This window comes from Salvia splendens, chromosome 12 (assembly GCF_004379255.2).
Source record: "Salvia splendens isolate huo1 chromosome 12, SspV2, whole genome shotgun sequence".
In the NCBI taxonomy this organism is placed as follows: Eukaryota; Viridiplantae; Streptophyta; class Magnoliopsida; order Lamiales; family Lamiaceae; genus Salvia; species Salvia splendens.
In genome coordinates, this window is record NC_056043.1 from 10220629 (window position 1) to 10240706 (window position 20078).

The following is a 20078-nucleotide window of genomic DNA, read 5'->3' on the forward strand; positions in this document are numbered from 1 at the left end:
AAACGTTACGATTTGGAATATAGCGCGCAAGAGTCGGGAGCCATCCTAAAGAGGTTGGCCGGCGAGGGTACTGTTGAGGGTGGCCACCTTCACGGTACACTAGATTCTCAGACATGGCAGGATACACCAAGAACTTAGACTACAGTCGGACTTTTAAGATCACAAAAGAATTTAGTATGCTCGGGCCTTTTTAAGAAAAAACCCCGTGTGATACTGTTGATGGATGACAACTTATATATGTATGTTTTGTTTTCGGCACGTGTCCACTGAGTACTCCTGTACTCAGCCCTGCATGTATTTATAAATGTGCAGGTTGAACGTCAAGAGGAATGAATATTGATTGGAGTCGATGCTATTAAATAATCAAGTGGATTTCTCTACGATTCGTGTCTTCATACACGAAGTCGTTTAGTAAGGACCTATTCCGCTGTACTTTTATCAAGTGAGAATTTCAAAGTCTCACCTTCGAACTCTGATTTAGTTGATATGATGAATTATTCTATATTGAGATCTTGTAATCAAATACTTGGCTTCTAATTTGTAGTATCAATTGATTGGCCTTTCGGCAAGTCCCTTGAGTTCTTTCCTCGTTTCGTTAATTCCGCGTATTTGTCACTGATTTTCCGTTTTTGCTATCAGTAGCAAAGTGCGGTCGTGACAGTTAGTGTGTAATTTAGATAAAATATATACTTCCTTCATCCCAATAATTATGAAACATTTGGTTTTCGGCACAAAATTTTATGCAATGTTGTTTAGTGAGTTAATAAAGAGAGAGAGAGTAGAACAAGAGAAATGAAAAAGTAGAGATGGTGTTGTTTCCATTTTAGGAAACATTTCATTTTTAATGCGGTAACCTAAAAAGAAAAACATTTCATTCTTAATAGGACAGAGAAAGTAAATATGTGATAAGTCGCATTCTAGGCATTAGTTATTGGTCAATATGATGGGCTTAACGCATATTATGTGTAAAGAAGTTGCTGAAGTGTGCAAGTTAATGGTACAAGTCAGGAGGAAAGGTGTCGGAGTGATTCAGGTGATAAGGACGATGGACGGATGCAATACTGGTCATGATGCATGTCGCAGAGCTCGAGATGGAGAATGGAGGATTGCTAGGAAATGAACAACTATTCGAAGGGCAAAGGCGACATTTCACATGAAGAGACGGCCCTAGAAATTAGGGCAAGCCACCCTATAAATAGGAGGTCACATGAAGAAAGAGATAGACTCTTGGAGATTCCGGTTCCATACGTGGAGACTAGCTCCACCACTTCTCGTTCCTCGCCCTTAGTCTACAATCACTTGAAGACTCTGGTACTCTACCGGAGGGGAGTTTGTTGCCGTTCCAGTTAGCCGTCGTAGTTTGAAAGAAATCAGTTGTTTCATCGCCTGAGGGGCCAAACAATCTTTACTGTTTTCCTATGTTTTAAGTTTCCATAGCAACTCATGTTATTTGATGTGTCATTGTTGATCGAAGTTGTTTACTTGATTTTAAACATTTTGTACTTGGATCTAGTAATTATGAAGTTGAACTTTGTCTCTTTCTCACATTTACATTTCGGTTATGAATGCTTTCTTTCTGCCTAGATTAGTTAGATCTGGTAACTTAGCGTTAATTGAGGTAGTCACATGTATGGATTTTCCTTGTTAGACTAGATCTGGTTTTTGTGCAACATTACAAGTATTCTGATCAATTTAATTTGAAGAAAATGTCTAGCTCTAGTTGTTGTTAATTTTCTGCTATATTGCATGCTAGTCAGTTTACGTTGTTAGTAGTTTTGCATGTAAGCGTCTCGATTTCCAAGTTAAATTTCAGATCTGAGTTTGTTGCAAGATTTACTTAAGTTGTTAACGAAGTCCATGATTCTCTGCATTTTCGCATTTCTTGGTGATGAAGACAACATCTCTATCTGATTTGGAGACCACTTAGTGTCTTTAGCCACCTTTTGCCTTTTGTCCTTTTACTTTTCTAGTTTTTCTGCAAATCTGGCCGTTAGTCGCCCAGTACCGCCTAATATCCTTTGTTACCTTGTCTGTCCATTTATAGTAATTTCTTACTTTCCACATGCATTCAAGCAGTCCAGCTCCTATATTCACGTACATAGCCAGGTTCCGTTATGATAGCATCTCACCAGTTAGGATAGTATAGGTCCCCTTTTAGTTTTGTGTCTAGATAAAACTCAACCCAAGCGTGGTAGCAAACGAACCCCAACCCAAATGTCATATCAGTCATATCACGCATACATCCATTTCTGTGGGATTCGACCCTTGCACCACTATACTAGCCAGTAAAAATGGGTTGAGGCTTTGATAACAGGCTTTAGGTTTCGTGTCAACGACACTGCTAAGTCCAGGTCACATCCTGCCTAGTAGAACGCACGACCCTTCGTAAACCTTGTTTTGTCAATATGATTATAAAATATAAAAAGTAAGTCAGTGGGTTCTTTTGAATTTAAATTTAGTAAAAAAAATTAAAGAAAAATTATTAATTTGTAAGATATTTACACTAAAATAAATTTAGATTTAATATAATGATTAGAGATGCTCCTATAGGGGAATGTTATATTGCTAACTCAATACTTAATTACTAACTACAATTAAATATTAGCCATTACATATTCAAATAAAGGGCCTAGATCATCAGCCCCGAAATGTTAATACGTTCAACAAAAAAACGTCAATAAGGGTATTAAGGTCAATTTACAACAAATTAGTTGTAACTAACTTTTGAAAAATATCTCATAAATTTAAAACGCATAGAACTTTCTCCATTTAAATTATTTTTTTGCACAACATATATCAAATTAAAGATAATTTCATAAAAATTCTAACGAGATCTCACTTGCATATGTTCCGATGTCAAAATTTGAAAAAAAAAAATCTAAAATTTTTAATTTTTTCGTACAACAACAAATGTCAACATAGTATATAAAAATATGTCAATATAATACATGTAGAATGTCATTTTTAAAGCAATGTGTTGACATTCTTAAAGCATTGTGTTGATATTTTCAAAACACTATATTGACATTTTCATCCAAAACCCTAATTTGGTAGTTTTTTTATCTTTTTCGATTTAATTAATAAAAATGAAAATTACACGTGAAAAATTTCAGACCACTAGATTTCTAAAGTCTTAAGGTCTTAAATTAGTTGTAGTTAGCAATTAAATGATAAGTTAGCAATTGATCACTCTCATGCTCCTTTATCTTTATATAATTAAAATTCTCAATAAAAGACTATTACAGTTAGCAACACTAATAAAATAAACATGTCAGTATGTCACCAAATATAAGTTTAAAAACGATTTGATTTTAGGGATGTATTCATATCAATAAGTGAAATTCTGTCAAAAATCCAAGTGAATCTCATCCATTGGATCTTGTGATGTAACTGTTAGATTAATGTCATGTGTCATCTAATAATGTAGATTGTGTAGTCTAATAATGTAGCTCGGCTAATAATGTAACGCGTTTAGTCTAATAATGTAGATTGTGTAGTCTAATAATGTAGCTCGGCTAATAATGTAACACTTTTAGTGTAATAATATAGCTCGGATATTATTATCACAACCATCCAATCTAAGGATCTATGGGCTTAGATTTGATTTGATTTGATTTTTGATAGAATTTTACTTATGGCCCTGTGCCCCTTTGATTTTATCCATTTCTTTCCCTATGTTTACCTCTTAATTGCGTTTCTTTATAGTCACAATAATATGTAACAAGAAAATATTCCTAGTCCCCCTCCCCCATATCGAAGTGGTATTATGAACTGGTGTGTCACCTTTGACAAATGAAAAATCCATATCTAATTAGACAACCATTGTTTACGGTAAATTGCTTAATACTCCAGGTATTTGTATATAGAAATTAGGTAACTGCATTTACACAGTTTGTGGTAACTGTCTTTATTATTAATCATCCACGTGCAATAATAAAATTACACTATTAACAGCGTGTGTGTAGCTCTAAGGTCAAGTAGAAGATTGCATATAGGGATGTCAATGTAACCCGAACCCGCGGGCCGGCCCGAATAACCCGATAAAAATACAGGGTTAGGGTTGTAATTTCACAGCCCGAATTTAAAATCGGGCCATTCGGGCTGACCCGTTCGGGTTGTCGGGTTAGGCGGGCTGACCCGTTCGGGTTACGGGTCGGCCCGTCGGGTTGAAGGCTTCTGCACAGCGAGCAGTTTTTGTAACGGTCATAACTTTCACTACAAAGCTCCGATTGAGGCGTGCAATATATCCACGCGAAGCTCTTTCGAAGACGAAGAGAATGATATGTATTAGAGGTTTATCAGACTTCAAAATCGCGAGAAACATTGACTCAAACAAGGCTGCTGCACATCCACATATTTTGTTTACATTTTCTAATCAATTTTCTATCATTTCTCAACAACACATGTAAACATACCAAAATATAGAAATATAATCAAAATCATCCAAGACAACCCTCTAAAACTATGCAAAATCCAAATACGTCAACCGACTATATAAGATCACGGAAAAAATCACCATGTGGTTCATGGATTATAAATACTCGTATATAAAAGCTTTCTTTTAGTATATTTCCAATATAATAGTGCAAAGTGTTTTGACGCCGCTTCGTCATTGAATTATGCGTACTTTGATGATTCTTAAAACAAAGATAAATTATTATTTGACTTATTTACAGCTGGAATAAATTAAATTTGACCAATCATAATTCAAGAAAACTTAGAGTTACTCCAATTAGCTAGCATCTTGATAATTCACTCTTTAACAATTCAAAATATTTTTGTTACGTCTACGATGCACCTCTCACGTTATGAAAATTTTATTTAATTTTCTACGAATTGATTTATGTTTGAATTTTGAAACAAAGTGTTGATTTATGTTTTAAATACATAAACATAAACATACTATTGATAGATATTTTGTAAATAATTATGTAATGAATAAGTTATTTAAATTTAAATAACTTAATCTTTTTTTAAAATATTAAAGAAAATTAAAAATATGTATTTCATTGTTGAATGATTAATTAAAAATATGTATATAATTAAAGAAAATTTAAAATACGTATTATTTTTTGAAAATATTAAAAGAATTAAAAATACGCATTGGCCCGAATAACCCGGTGGGTTAGCCCGAAACCCGAAGGGTTAGGGTTAGGGTCGAACTTTTATAACCCGAAAAAATCATAACCCGAATAGCCCGTACCCGAATGGCCCGACAACCCGAACGGGTTGGCCCGAACCCGAACGGGTTGGCCCGATTGACATCCCTAATTGCATATATTAATATTGGGGCGCACTGTGGTCCATAAGTAAAATTTTGTCAAAAATCAAAGCAAATCACAGTCCTTTGATCCTTAGATTGGATGACTGTGATAATAATTTCCGAGCTATATTATTACACTAAAAGTTTTACATTATTAGCTGAGCTATATTATTACACTAAAAGCTTTACATTATTAGCCGAGCTACATTATTAGATTACACAATCTACATTATTAGACTAATTAGTGTTATATATAAAAAAAATTCTTATTGTAGATTTATTATTGTATAATGTTATTCTTATTATATTTTGATAAATAGGCAGCGGAAAAAAGGTGTTCAAATCAATGACTGAATCGTTCATGGCACAATACAAGAAGTGAAGATTATAAAAGAGAGGATCGAGCAGTACATGCCCCAATAGTCCCAGCACTCGAGTCACTCTACTGCTCAGTCTGGTCGTGATGATTCTGCAGAATTAGAAGATTGCCATCAGTTTTTTTATATTTAGACTATTATAATTTAAACTCATAACGGTACTAGACTTCATGTTTTTTTTGGAAAAATACATTATTAGTTTATCAATTACTGCTATATTATTTTTGTCTACAAATTGATGTTATTTATTTTATAATTTGTTAGTTTGTTGTAAGCAGTCTGTTGTAACTGTATGTGACGCCCCGAAATTCCGTTCCCTTCTTTTGAGAAAAATCGGATTTAGTAGTGTAATTTAATTTCTTTTAGGAGACGTGTAATCGTGAAATCCTCGTGTAATCTCGACTTTGGAGTAACCTAAGTATTATCGTTGGAAGAAAAATAAAGTGCAAGACATTACTATTGCAAGGAAAAATGAGGGAAATACCTTTATTAAGAAATGTGGGATATACATGTGTGTATTAAGATACAATACATACTATACAAGTTGGAATAGGTGAGTGAAAGGGGACAACTCACCCTAAGCTATACTTACAACTATGCACGTTTACAAGCAATCCCTCACAAGAAACAAGAAACAAGGTGATGAAAGTTGCTACTTTAGGAAGTAGGCATGTAGAATGATGTGAGCCAGATTTCACCCTCTCTTCTCTCTCGACTTCCACCTCCACAATACTCCAAATGTGCAGCCATAGTACCTACAAAATTAACACCAAATAGGGGTATCAAAATATGACTCACAAGTAAAGGAAAAGGAGACACAAGCCCAAATAAAAAAGGAGATTAGTAGGCGAAATAGGGCAGCCCAGGGGCTGCAGTGTAGGGCCTGAGATCAGCCCTTTTGCCACCTTCCCAACTTTCACCAAAGAAGGAAAACAAACAAATGGTCACAGTGAGACAAGCTCACTAGGTAAGCTCCAAATGGACAAACCAAATCCTCTTTTCCCCATCATCCAAGGCTGAGGAAACAGCCAAGAGAGATCAGCCCAAACATTCACCAAATTGGTATAAAGAGCACAATCACCAAACTCAAAAGGAGGCCAAGTATGTAGCCTCAAAATAGAAGCACAATCCCCCAAAGTTCAGGCATAAAACGCCTTGATTTGAGGCTATATAAGCAACCCCTCACCACCTTCTTCCTTCCCATTTTTGAGCACCCAAATTTCACATATCATAGTAGGAGTACAACCGATGGGAAGGAAGAGGAACGAGGAGAGGGCAGCGGCGCAAGGAAGGCTGTCCGGCGACGGCGGAACTCCGGAAACTCCCGCGGGTGAGCTGCAGGCCGCGGCTGAGGAAGGGAGAGGGAGGCGACGCCTCCTCTCCACTGCTGACTTCACCGAGAAGGAGAGCGCTCGCCGGAGGGAGCGGGCGTGAGCCTCCGGTGAGTGTCATGGCTGCCTCGCGAAGGAGGCAGCGGCGAACGGCGGGGGGAGCTGCTGCTCGCGGCGCGAAGTAGAGGTCGGCGCGAGAGCCAGCACGACGGCGGAACTCCGAGATTTCTGTCGAGATGGCGGCGTTTTCGCCGGAGAAGAGAGAGAGGGGCTGCTGGAAGTGTCGTTCCTTCACGATTTAAGGATTTCCAGATCTGAAATCTGAGAAGGGCTCATCGGAAACGGAGGAAGACGCTCCGGTCGTGAACTCGCCGGAGAAGAATGAGGCGAGACGGGGAGGTAGGCGCTGCTGATTTTTCCCTTCGATTTAGGGCATGTGTGAAAGGAAAAATTCTTTTTTTGGTAGTGCATGTTAATGGAATTCCATTTTAATGAAGAGCTTTAGTTGTATTTCGACTCAGGGAGTGACGCACAACCGTTATGCGTCATTCTGGGAAAGACACATAATCATCATGCGTCGTTGTTCAGTGATGCATAACCATCATGCTCGTTGTTTAGTGACGCATAACCATCATGTGTCGTTGTTTAGTAACGCATAACCATTATGCGTCGTTGTTTAGTGCCGCATAACCATTATGCGTCATTAAATAGTGACGCATAAGCATTATGTGTCTTTCCTTAGCGACGCATAACACTTATGCGTCTTTGGCTAGTGACGCATAAAGCTTATGCGTCTTTCGGCGGGTTTTAAAACAGGCAGAGAAGGCAGAACACTTCGCATCACAGACAGAAAGCCGCGACCCAAGCGACGATTCCCAGCAATTTCCGGCAAATTTCCACCATTTTGCAACCATATTCCGGTAACTGTTCTTAAATTTGGCTAAATACATCATTTATGGCTTAATTTGTGCAGGTTTTTCGTAATTTTTTATCAAAATTAGGGTTTATGATGAAATTGATGGATTTTTGGTTGATTTTTTGTTGTTTTGTTGCCTATACTTAGGGATTATGATGAAATTAGGGATTATGATGAAATTGATGGAAATTTTTGGTCGATTTTCCGTAATTTGTGTATTTCATATGCATATTATTTAGCAAAATTAGGGTTTATGATGAAATTGATGGATTTTTTGGTCGATTTTTCGTAATTTGTGAATTTCATATGCATATAATTAAATGGGTAGAAGTAATTGATTCAGTTTTTGTAATTGCGCCCCTTTTGTTGCCTAATTTGAATCTTTATGATGTCTCCAAATTGGAATATAGATTGTCGTTGTCAATTGAAGTTGCAATTTAGTTAGATGGTTGAGTTTTTATGAAAAAAATTGAATATTGGGTGAATGTTTTGAAGTAGATGGCATCTACAAGTTCCGAACAATAGTTATGTTATGGACATGAGGATCCATCATTACTATTTCATCAAAACGAACACATTTCAGCCTCATTGTTGACAAATGGCACAACAAATGTGTTGAGAGTATTGGCTTGATGTATGGGGTTCAGAGGCGTGGTTGAATGTGGAAGGCCGATGAGGATGGACAATGAGCTTATAACTGCCTTGATCGAGCGTTGGAGGTCTGAGACACACTCTTTCCACCTTCCAGTTGGTGAAGTTACCGTAACCTTACGTGATGTGCAAAGCCTGTGGGGTTTGAGAGCAGACGGTCGTGTTTTCACTGGCCGTGACTACCCTGTTGGATATGAAGATTGGCCCAGCAAGTGTAGAGATGTGTTGGGATGGATACCTGACGCAGAAACAGAAACGAAGCACGGTGGTTTGTTGATGACATCTCTGATCCACCAAGCGACGATGCCGTTGGGTGATGGGCTGCATGATTATGCATACATCCAAAGAGCACGCATACATGCTCTGATCTTGTTAGGGGGGCTTATTTTATCGGACACCACAGGGTGCAAGGTCCCCTCTATGTGGTTAAATGCCTTTGACGATCCGGAAGAAGTGGCTAATATCAGTTGGGGTAGTGCTGCTTTAGCATATCTGTATCATTTTTTGTGCGAGGCTTCTGTAGGAAGGCAGAGAAGAGATGTGGGTGGACCTATGGTTCTCTTGCAACTGTGGGCGTGGGAAAGAATGCCTACATTGAGGCCAGCCTTCTTGATATCGCCTATGCACACGCAGTATACCCCATGCGGAGCCAAGTAATGTATTTTTTACATTAACTCACTTAATTATGTATTTTTTTGGTAACTTATTTTGACATTAATATTATGTATAGGTGGCACGGAGTTACTGAAATTGGAAATGCTCCCCGACATTCAGTAGCTCATTATCGTGATCAATTATCACTGATTCGTCCGGGCCAGGTTAAATTTATTTTTGTTGTCTTAGTTAATGAATTTACTATAGTATGAAATTAATTGTGTTTTTCATATTATTTTTTTGTAGTTTCTGTGGACACCGTATGCAGATTGTATCCTGCCCGATTACTGCATTGATCCGACTGCATCCTTCTTGTGCGACACTTATTTGGTGTGCTGGTCATTTGTCGAGGCACACGAGGCTGGACGCGTTTGCCGATAATTTAACCGCTACCAGCGTATTCCTCAGTATTGTGATAGGATGCTGCATAATGCCGGACATCTGTGTAAAAGTCACCGCCGTGGGAGGAAGGGCGCCGATTGGGCTAAGGTACATAAATTCTTCATTGATGAATGGGATTTGAGACATGACATGTTCCAAGCAACTTTTGACCATGCCACGGCGACCATGGATGGTCGCATTAATCCGGGCTATATGACGTGGTACAATAGGATCACAGTGTCGTACCTAGTTCAACCTGCGACACAATCAAATGTTGGGATGAACGAATCAGCCTCTTCAATGAAGAAATTGGTATGTTATGTTTTTGTATATAAAAATGTATTTAGTTTGAAGTTTGTATAGATTGATTGTAATGATTTTGTATTTTTGTTATCTAGGTTGAGACCCTTCAGAGGATATGGCATTTGACCTCTGAACATGACACAGACCCTCGGTTACGGCAGATTCGGGAAATGGCTGCTGAGGCCCTTCGTACGACGGATCATACTGATGTGATGGAGTATCCAACTTCGCAACGGCGAAATGTGGTCATGCCGCCACGCCCTCCAACTTCTCTTCGTCATGGACTGCCGGGTGTCCGGACGGGTGGGCACGGGATTAACCGACAGCATAGGTTGTCGCAGCAGCAGCAGCTGCAACCTAAGTATCTGGTACCAGAGCCCTTGAGACCGGAGTACGATCCCCCAGGATGGTCTTAGTTGAGTGGTGCAAGCCACGAGCCCTCGTAATGGGGAGCACGAGCATCATGTGATTCATTCTTTGGCGGTGGGTCTGATTGGGATGCAACTCAACCAGGACGTGATCCATACTTTCAGAATTATCAATTTGTGGATCCTGTGGGGGAAGAAGAGGGCCAGGAAGAAGATGACCATGAAGACGAGGGCGGGGAAGAAGATGATGAAGTTATATTTCGACCACCGACCGAGAGATCCTCACGTCCAACTGTGAAGAGTTCATCAAGTAAGATTGAGAAGGCTATGCACAATGTAATAAAGGGATTTTCAACAAGGAAGAACAAAGGGAAAGCTCCAACAAAGTTCACACCTTCGGGGAAATAATATTTCAACAAGGAATAACAATGTATTGTTACATTCAAATATGTTTTCTATTAGTACTAAAAAAAATAGTCATCTAACAATTTCTTGTTTCAACTTCAATTCTTGCAAAAATAATTCTAATTTTATATTTGTAAGTATTATATTTGTAGAAGTTGTTCGAGCTTGGGTCCAAGGGTGGAACTGTTAAAGGACTTATATTTGTAAGTATTATATTTGTAGAAGTTGTTCGAGCTTTGGTGAGTTTATCTAGTGTTTGAAGATAAAATAGGTAAAAACGGTCAAAATGAGCCAAGACGAGGCTGGGGTCTGCTTCAAACGTTAATCTGCCTATCAAGATGGGGTCCAAATCCTATTTTGAGACTACCATTGTCTTCATCATCGAAAGAACTTCGCGTGGGTACCTCACACACCCCAATCGGAGTTCGGATGAGAGAGATATGGCCGATCTACGAAAGCCGCGTGGAACTACCGGGAGTGCCACCCGCCCGGGTCGATTTTTTGTTGCGTAAATCCACCCGGCCGGGTCGCCTGTTTTCTTCATGAAAACTCCAGAGACTTTCACCCGGCCGGGTGGATTTTGTGTTGAATAATTCCACCCGACCGGGTGGGCAAATTTGTGCATGGAATCTCCAGAAACTATCACCCGACCGGGTGGATTTTGAACGACGCATAAGCATTATGCGTCTTTCGTTAATGATGCATAAGCATTATGCGTCTTTGAACGACGCATAACCCTTGTGCGTCATTAACGAAAGACGCATAAGGGTTGTGCGTTTCATTAATAATGATGCATAACTCTTATGCGTCACTCCTCCCTTCGGAATAAATCTAATCTCCTTCATTAAAATGGAATTCCATTAGTAGGGGGCTATAACAAAAAAAGAAAGAACTCAGGTGTGAAATTGGGGATTTTGAGAAGAAAGGTGTTTGGAGAAGGGAGTCCGACGGATGGAGTATAAATTGGGGCTGCCTAATTTTTTTTGTTTGGGCCAAAAGAATTAATTCTACACATGGGCTGAATTAGTTGGGCCTTAGTAATAGGGGGGGGGGAGTAATCGGCCACTTCCCTTATTTAATTAGTTGGGCTCAGGGATGAAATAATTAAGATGGCCTGTAAATTAATAGTTTGGACCGAGAGTTTCCTGTTGGATCGAGATTATTTTATGTTTGGATCGGAATTAATTAGTGGACTAAGTTTGGGTCTGCTAAATTATATTAGTTGGGCCGGGTAAATTATTTTGGACTAGAAATAATTATGGAGAGAAGCTTGGAGCTCGAAAGTTGAGAATTAAATTGTTGGACTATGTTGAGATGGAAAATATTCAGTTGGAGCTAGATTAATTAATTTTTCCCGAATAATTTATTAAGTTCTCAAAGATGGAAAGTGACGAAGTGGGAGACGCGAAAGCCGACCGGCGTCGCCCCGTGAGGCCATGGGCGGCCTTAAGAAAATTCGAAGAAAAGAATTAAAAGGGATTTTTTCAAGGATCCATATTTTATTAAATAAGAGCACAAATAATTGTGTTAGAGAAAATATAATTTTACGGAATTAGTAAAGAGAATAATTAAACTCTGCAGAGCAGTGAAGCCCGAGGTAGGATTAAGAAAAATCCTATAAGCCGAGACTAAGATATAGGTGCTATCCTTTAGGATGCATGCATTCTTTTCTCATGAAAAATAGTTCAAGTACTAATTAGCGTGCTAAGCTATTTATTTTCAAAGGATAAATTATTCAAGGGCAAGTGAGGCCAGACGAGAGTTGTTATTTGGAGATAACCGTATTAGGTGGACTTTCTTTTAATATCCAGCACATTAGTGTGGATATAAATCAAATACTTTGCAAAATTATGAAATATCATCTTTTCTCAATATGGAGCTATGATTTTTACGAGTTGTTGTTATGCCATAAAAATGTTTATTTATGAGGCCTATCTGTTGGACTATATGCTTGATGGTTTTGGCGACGCTCAAAACGTTGTAACAAATTAGGTTCCCAATAGGACCACAAAATCCTATTCGGAATATGGTGCACAAGGGTGAGCCATCTAAGAGGGTTGGCCGGCTATGGTGTCCGTGAAGGTGGCCACCTTCTCGATACACAACTTACATATATGGTATGAGTATTGAAGAACTTAGACTGATCAGTCGGACTTTTAAGATCACAAAAGAATTTAGTAAGCCTGGGCCTTTTTGAGAAAACCCCCGTGTGTTACTGTTGATGGATGACAACTATATAATGTATGTTTTGCTTTTCGGCACGTGTCCACTGAGTACTCCTGTACTAAGCCCTGCATGTATTTCTAATTGTGCAGGTTGAACATCAAGAGGAAGGAGTATTGATCGGAGTCGATGTTATTAATTAATCAAGTGGATCTTTCGATGATTCGTGTCTTCATACACGAAGTTGTTTAGTAAGGACTTATTCCGCTGTACTTTTGTTAAGTGAGAATTTCAAAGACTCGCCATCGAACTCTTATTTAGTTGATGAGATGATTATTCTATTTCTGAGACCATGTAATTGAATACTTGGCTTCTATTTTATGGCATCAATCGATTTGGCCTTTTCGGCAAGTTCCTTGAGTTCTACCCCTTTTCTTTATCCGTTTCTTTAATCCTTCTTATTAGTCGCGGATTACCCGCTTTCGCTATCCTTAGCAAAATGCGGTCGTGACACTGTATAAACAAACAAATAATTGAAACAATAATGTGTAACTTAAACTTAGTAGCGAAATACCAATCGGTGATTTTTTTAAAAATATTACATTACGGGCGAACTGAACTTGTTGCTAATTCGTTGCGAATTTTAGGACGGATAAAGTGTGCTTCTAATCTGTTGCTAATAATTTGTAACGGACTAAGTTTGTTGCTAAATTTTTCAATTCCTTTTTTGATTCCAACAAGACTAAAGTCCCAATTTGGTCCTTAACATATTGCATTTTTTTTATTTTCGTAAAAAACATTATCTTTTGAATTATTCGGTCCCTTACATTTGAAATCGGATCACATTTGGTCCATTTTGGACAGTTCCGTCAAATTTTTGACGGTTTTAATTACCGGGTCACAAATCCATCACTAACTGGGAAAAACTGATCTGTTACTAATCCGTCACTAATCCGTCACCAATTATCATTTTAGTCATTTACGTGTAAGTTACATAAATTAGGAGGAAATTGAGGCATGAAAGTACTATTATTGGAATAATGATAATTAAATAGTAATATATTAACTAACTAAAATATAGAATATTAAGTAATACCAAAAAGTAGTACTTCTACATTTTATTGTTGAAAATCGACGGACACGTATTTACATATTTCTATATGTAGCCTAATAAAATTTGGCTCTTTTTCTATAAGTACACAATTACATACACTTTCATTTAATTATAAAGTCTAATAAAGTAAATACCTATATTTATATACTTTACAAATACTAATTTTATGCATGTGTACGTAGTGACGGATTAGTGACGGATCAGTTTCTCCTAGTTATTGACGGATTAGTGACGCATTTGTGACCCGCTAATTAAAACCGTAAAAAATTTGACGGAACCGTCCAAAATGGACCAAATGTGATCCGATTTCAAATATGAGGGACCGAATATTTCAAAAGATAATGTTTTGAACCAAAATAAAAAAAACGCAATATGTTAAGGATCAAATTGAGACTTTAGTCTTCCAACAATTTAGGAGCGGATTTGTTGCATTGCTAATCCGCTGTTAACAGTTAGTAACAGACTAGATCTCCTGTTAAAGTTTATGATCTCTTTTTTATGCCAATAATTTAGGGGCGGATTAAGTGCGTTGCTAATCCGCTGCTAACAGTTAGTAATGGACTGAGTTTGTTGTTAAAGTTGATCGATTTTTGATGCCAACAATTGTCAACGGACTCATTATGTTTCTAATTCGTTACTAAAATATTAGTATCACAATTCTGTCCTTGCTAAAATTTAGCAGCAAACAATTTAGCAGCGGTCTGGATCTGCTGTTAATCCGCTGCTAACCAATTTTACCAGCGGAAATATGATAATTAGCAACAAATTTTTCCGCTAGTAAATAGAGATTTTTTTGTAGTGTAAAACACGTTACATTATTAGACGAGCTACATTATTAGACTACACAATCTACATTATTAGATGACACATGACATTAATATAACAATTACATCACAAGATCCAATGAATGAGATTTGCTTGGATTTTTGACAAAATTTCACTTATTCATATGAATACATCCCTAAATTTCACTTATTCATATGAATACATCCCTATTAATATTATTGTATATTTATGTTAAATCCAAATGTAAATTTATAAGTATGGACTAATAAGTTGATAATCTCATTAAATTCAAACTCAACTAATCTTCTAACTATTCCATTTAAAAGAAAATAAAATTCCATTACCTTTGATTTTAATGTTCTTATTTTAAAAATTTCTTGATTTTTGACGTGCTACCAAGAAAGATAAATTAATTAATATGCTAAAAAAACTTAAAATGATCATGCATTTTATTTGTGTATATATTTCACTTTAATATATAGGGGATTAATATATAGGGGAGTGTTATATTGTTAACTCAATACTTAATTGCTAATTACAATTAAATAATAGTTATTAGATATTCAAATCAAGGGTCTAGATCATCAGTCCCAGAATGTCAATACGATCAACAAAAAACGTTAAAGGTATTAAGGTCAATTTACAACATATTAGTTGTAGTTAGCAATTAAGGGATGGGTTAACAATTGATCACAACCCGTAATTTTTATATATAAAAACTATACTATTAAGCAATTTTTCCCATTTGTCAAAGATTTATTACTTGGACACACAAATTCATAATGCTCTTTGATATGAACGACTAGTGAATATTTTCTTATAATATAACTTCTTTTAGAGAGAAAGATCAGTAGGATTCAATCCTAACATTTCTTTTTCTTTGGTTTTGGTATAATGCAACGAATCATGTTCAATAATAAGTAATTTGTTAGAATGGAAAGAATAACTGTGATATTAAAACTTGGTCCAATATTCCAGGCCCAAAAACAATATGGAGCCCGCTACCTAATAACACAACTAATTCAATCAATATCAAATGTGATTCTATGAGATATTTCTCCATTTCTGAACCCAAACTTCTCTCAAAACTTTGCAGTACCGATTTGCCTTCTATTTGCTCTTATATAAGTGTAAGTTTTATTTCTATATGTACATATATGACATGTAATAAAATTCTAAATAGAATTAGATTTTTAATATAATACATAAAATTAGTATATAACACATTTTTCTCTAATTAATTAGTTAAACACATTTTCTCTAATTAATTAGCCATCAATTGAATATTTTGATTTGAATGAGACGTTTCTTAATTAGTCATTAATTGTTGATTAATATATATATTTCCTATTACTTATTGATATAAAGGAAAATGAGGATATTTGTATATAATATCTTGATTAACATTAGTTTATTCAAGAATATAGTACATGCTTATTATTCCCATAAATTTGGCATTAATTATATCATTGACTAACAAAGTCAAATCAAATTATTTTAATCAATTTGATTTTGGTATTAACGGGTCAAAATGACATTCTAATTATATAGTCACTTTGATGCAAATGACAATAATTATTTATTATTAGTGTTTGCAGCTCTTTGTCTATTAATACAAATGCAATGATCTCATCAAATCACACACATCTTGGAGTTGCATCACTCAATGATAGAGAGTTCAAGGAAGTCTTCTTCTCTAATTGCAATAAATCGTCAAGGTAAGTTCCAATCTCTCTGCCGCTAGGCTCATCATCTCTCTGCAAGCTAGGCTGTTTTCAATCGTACTAAATAACATTGATGTTTGATGCAACTTCAAATTAATCAAAACATATCCTAAAAAAAAAGATACTGCTACCAATTAATTGAACGAGCATGAGAAATTCCTCGTAGAGAGGTCCAATATATAGTTGTACTTGAACACAGAAAAAAAGTTGTACAAAACAACTTTAACCATTGAAGAAAAAGAAAAGGCAACTTTAACCAGATCTCCTCGAATATACATAAGGATTATCTATTTAATTACTTACTAATCTTTGTTAGGTGACATTAAATGATTTGAGAGATTTTCATTCGAGGACAACGTTAATGCGAATTTGGTATATTAAATGTTCCTCAGACTTGAAAGAAAGAGCCTACGCCCTATGTGGGGGTGCATGTGTCTAACCCTACATTTTACTCTCTCTCTCTCTCTCACATTTAATTGTATATATAGTGCATGTACTCATATATACTCACATCATTTTTATAGGTCACATAGATCACAGCTAAATTCATAACTCTCTTATTAATTTCTTGGGGGCATCAATGGAGCTCTTGTTCATGGTTGTTTTGTAACGACCCGCTAAGCCGATATTATTATAATCAATATTAATAGCTCGATTATCTAAATAAGTAACTTTTGTGCGATTAAATCCGAGCCACGATAGATTATCGTCGTGGTTTGTTTTGACGATAGGCAAGTAAATAGAACACATAAATATATTACACCTATATGAAAATAATAAATTTAAATAAATAAATAAACAAATAAATGAGATCCCAAAATCAAAATTTTGTTGTCCGATACATCCAACAAAAGTCCAACAAAATTTAATCTATACATCCTGCGTTCTAATAAAAATCGGGAACTTCAACGCGGCCAGCCACGAACCTGAACCGATTATACCTACACCAAATTAAATGAACAAGTGAACAAATACTCAAATAATTACTTTAATAAACAAAAATATATAAAAAAAGAAGAGAGGGCAGATTCAAAGGATCGAATTTGTTGCAGACACAGCATTAAATGCTGCATTTAATTAGAGTAGGCAAACCATATTCCTTCCTGACGAAGGAGAATAATTTGGAGATAAGAATATGTAGGCAACTTGCTACACCGTCACTTTCACTCCATCTTCTGTGCATTGTATATAGATACCCAATCAATTTCTTATATTCACCCCCACATCTTAACCAAATCCTCTTCCCCTATAGTATTCAACTAAACAATCCGTTTCACCCAATTTCTGCTCAGAGAAAAATCAAGACGCATTCTGCAAAATTGCAACTCAAGGTAAACAATTCCTATATCGTTTTGTACCCAAATTGCTCCTATTTCAGAATCTAACATCATACTGCTACCAACAGAAATCATAATTTTCCAGCTTCAAGAATCTTCCTTTTCAACCTTGTGAACTCCACAACTAAGTCCTACTCAAGGAGGTATAAATTTTTAATCAATTCTAAAGCATGAATTTTTTTTAGCAATTGTTCCACAGCATATCATCACCAACCTTTCCCACACATAACACAATTATTTGAACAGAACAATAACACAATTATTTGAACATAATCGATCAAACACCCGCTGCTGCGATTAATCGAGAAAAAAAAATGAAAGAACATAACCATGAATGAGAACTTATCTGTTCGGTGGTAATCGGGTTGGTTCTGGAACGTTTCGGGGTAAATCGGGGTGGAATAGGAGTTAATCGGGGCTGCCGAACAGTGAATTGTGGCTGTCCGAGCGGTAATTGAGCAACAGGTGGCGATTTTGCCGGATTGAAACCGGAGGATTTCAGCAGCAGGTGGCGTAGGATGGACGACGATGAGAAGTTGGGTTCGGTTAGGGGTTTTGCGGCGACGGAGTGTGACGGCATCAGAAATCAGCGGCGCTGAGCGACCGGCGGATCGGCGGCAAAACTTCTTCACTGCGACGGCGACCCCGGCGAGGATTCGTGGTGCAATGGTGGCGCGTCTAACTCCAGATCAGAGGGTGGCGCGTTCGATTCACGTCGGTACAGCGGCGAATCGCAGCGGCGACGGTTGCGGGGGAGGCTGACCGACAGGGGCCGCAGACGACGGCGGTATTGGAGGAGGCGACGGGATTACGGGAAATCCTTAAGTTGTCTAGAGAGAGAAATGGAGAGATAGGGAGAAAGAGAGGAGTGAGGCGTGGAGAAGGGGATGTTAAGATTTGGGCCTTTTGTTTTTTTTAGTCTTGGGCTTTTGTTTGTTTTAAAGAAATTGGGCTTCTCACAAATTAATTAGTTGGGCCTAGAGGTTATAATGTTGGGCTAGATTAATTATCTTTGGGCTGGAATAATTAATCCGTGGGCCGAAATAAATTAAAGAGGGAGAAGAGCAGTTGGGCCGGAGGGAAGTAATTTACGAGGGAGCTTGGGATGCAAACTAATTTGGTTTTGAGCCGGAATTCTAATTAAGTTCTTGGGCCATTTGTATTTTACAGACTTGGGCCTTTGTTAAAAAAAATAGAAATGGGTCCTTATAAAGCAAATTGGATAATTTATTTAGTTTGGGCTCCATTTAATTGTTTTGGGACTTTTAAGTAAATCTTTGGGCCGATAATTAATCGTGACGAAATTATTTAATTAAATTCCGGAATAATTTTTAAAGTATGAATAATTTATCCCAAGTCCGAAATAAATATATTATCAAGGGGAAATGGTTGCGATAATTTAATTGTGCACTTTTATAATTTTTGAAATTTTAATTAGATATCGTGGAGGGAAATACGAGGAGCCAACGGAGGAACTATGGGAGTAAGCGGCCGACCGGCGTCTCACGCGACGCCTTGGACGGCCGCTGAATAATAAAAAATATGCGAAAATCGAGAAACGAGATAAAAGACTTTAATGAGGGTGCATGCATTCTAATTTAAGTAGTTTTGTCCTTGAGTCTAATTAGTGTATTATATTATTGTGATTTTTTTAAAAAGGGTGCTTTCGCAAGTAAAGTCGGAACGAAAGATTCAAGTTAAGGAATCTAAACGATCAAGGTGAGCTTTCTTATACTAAAAATACAAATTGTATTTTGTGAAAACACGAACACAAGTTCGTGATTTTTAAAGATGTTGTCTTGCCATAAATGTTTTTGTATGATGCCTATCTGTTTGGCTAAGGCCAAGTGAATTATGAATGATGATATAAGTCGAATTCGGGTCCCAGTGAGGGTGGTGTCCCCACTCGGACTAGTGTACACAAGCTCCCTCTGCATGTTGGGCAGAGCAGGTGACCGAAGAAGGTGGCCACCTTCCCGGCACAAGAATACCTCTAACATGTTGGGCAGAGAAGGTGACCGTGCGAGAACACCATCTCGACGGCACAATGTGATCAGATATGGCTAAGTACAGGAAAAAAAGGGACTGCAGTCCAATGTGATATTTTTAGTAAGCTCGGGTCTTTTCAACAACACCCCGAGTGTTACTGTGATGATGGCTTGACAATATTTTCAAATGTATATGTGTAATTGTCGGCAATGTGTTCACTGAGTACTTTTTGTACTCAGCCCTGCATATATTTCTAAATGTGCAGGTTGAGCAGCGAAGTGGTGGAGGAAGTGCTATTGAGACAAGACATTTAATT

General features: G+C 37.1%; 1 long non-coding RNA gene across 1 annotated transcript; it reads left to right on the forward strand.

Annotated features, from left to right (window-relative positions):
- Window positions 1-17232: 17232 nt before the first annotated feature.
- LOC121759410 lies at window positions 17233-19489 on the forward strand. Its single transcript, XR_006041655.1, has 3 exons — window positions 17233-17767; window positions 17842-17916; window positions 19433-19489. It is a non-coding gene; the product is annotated as an uncharacterized LOC121759410 (long non-coding RNA).
- Window positions 19490-20078: the final 589 nt, after the last annotated feature.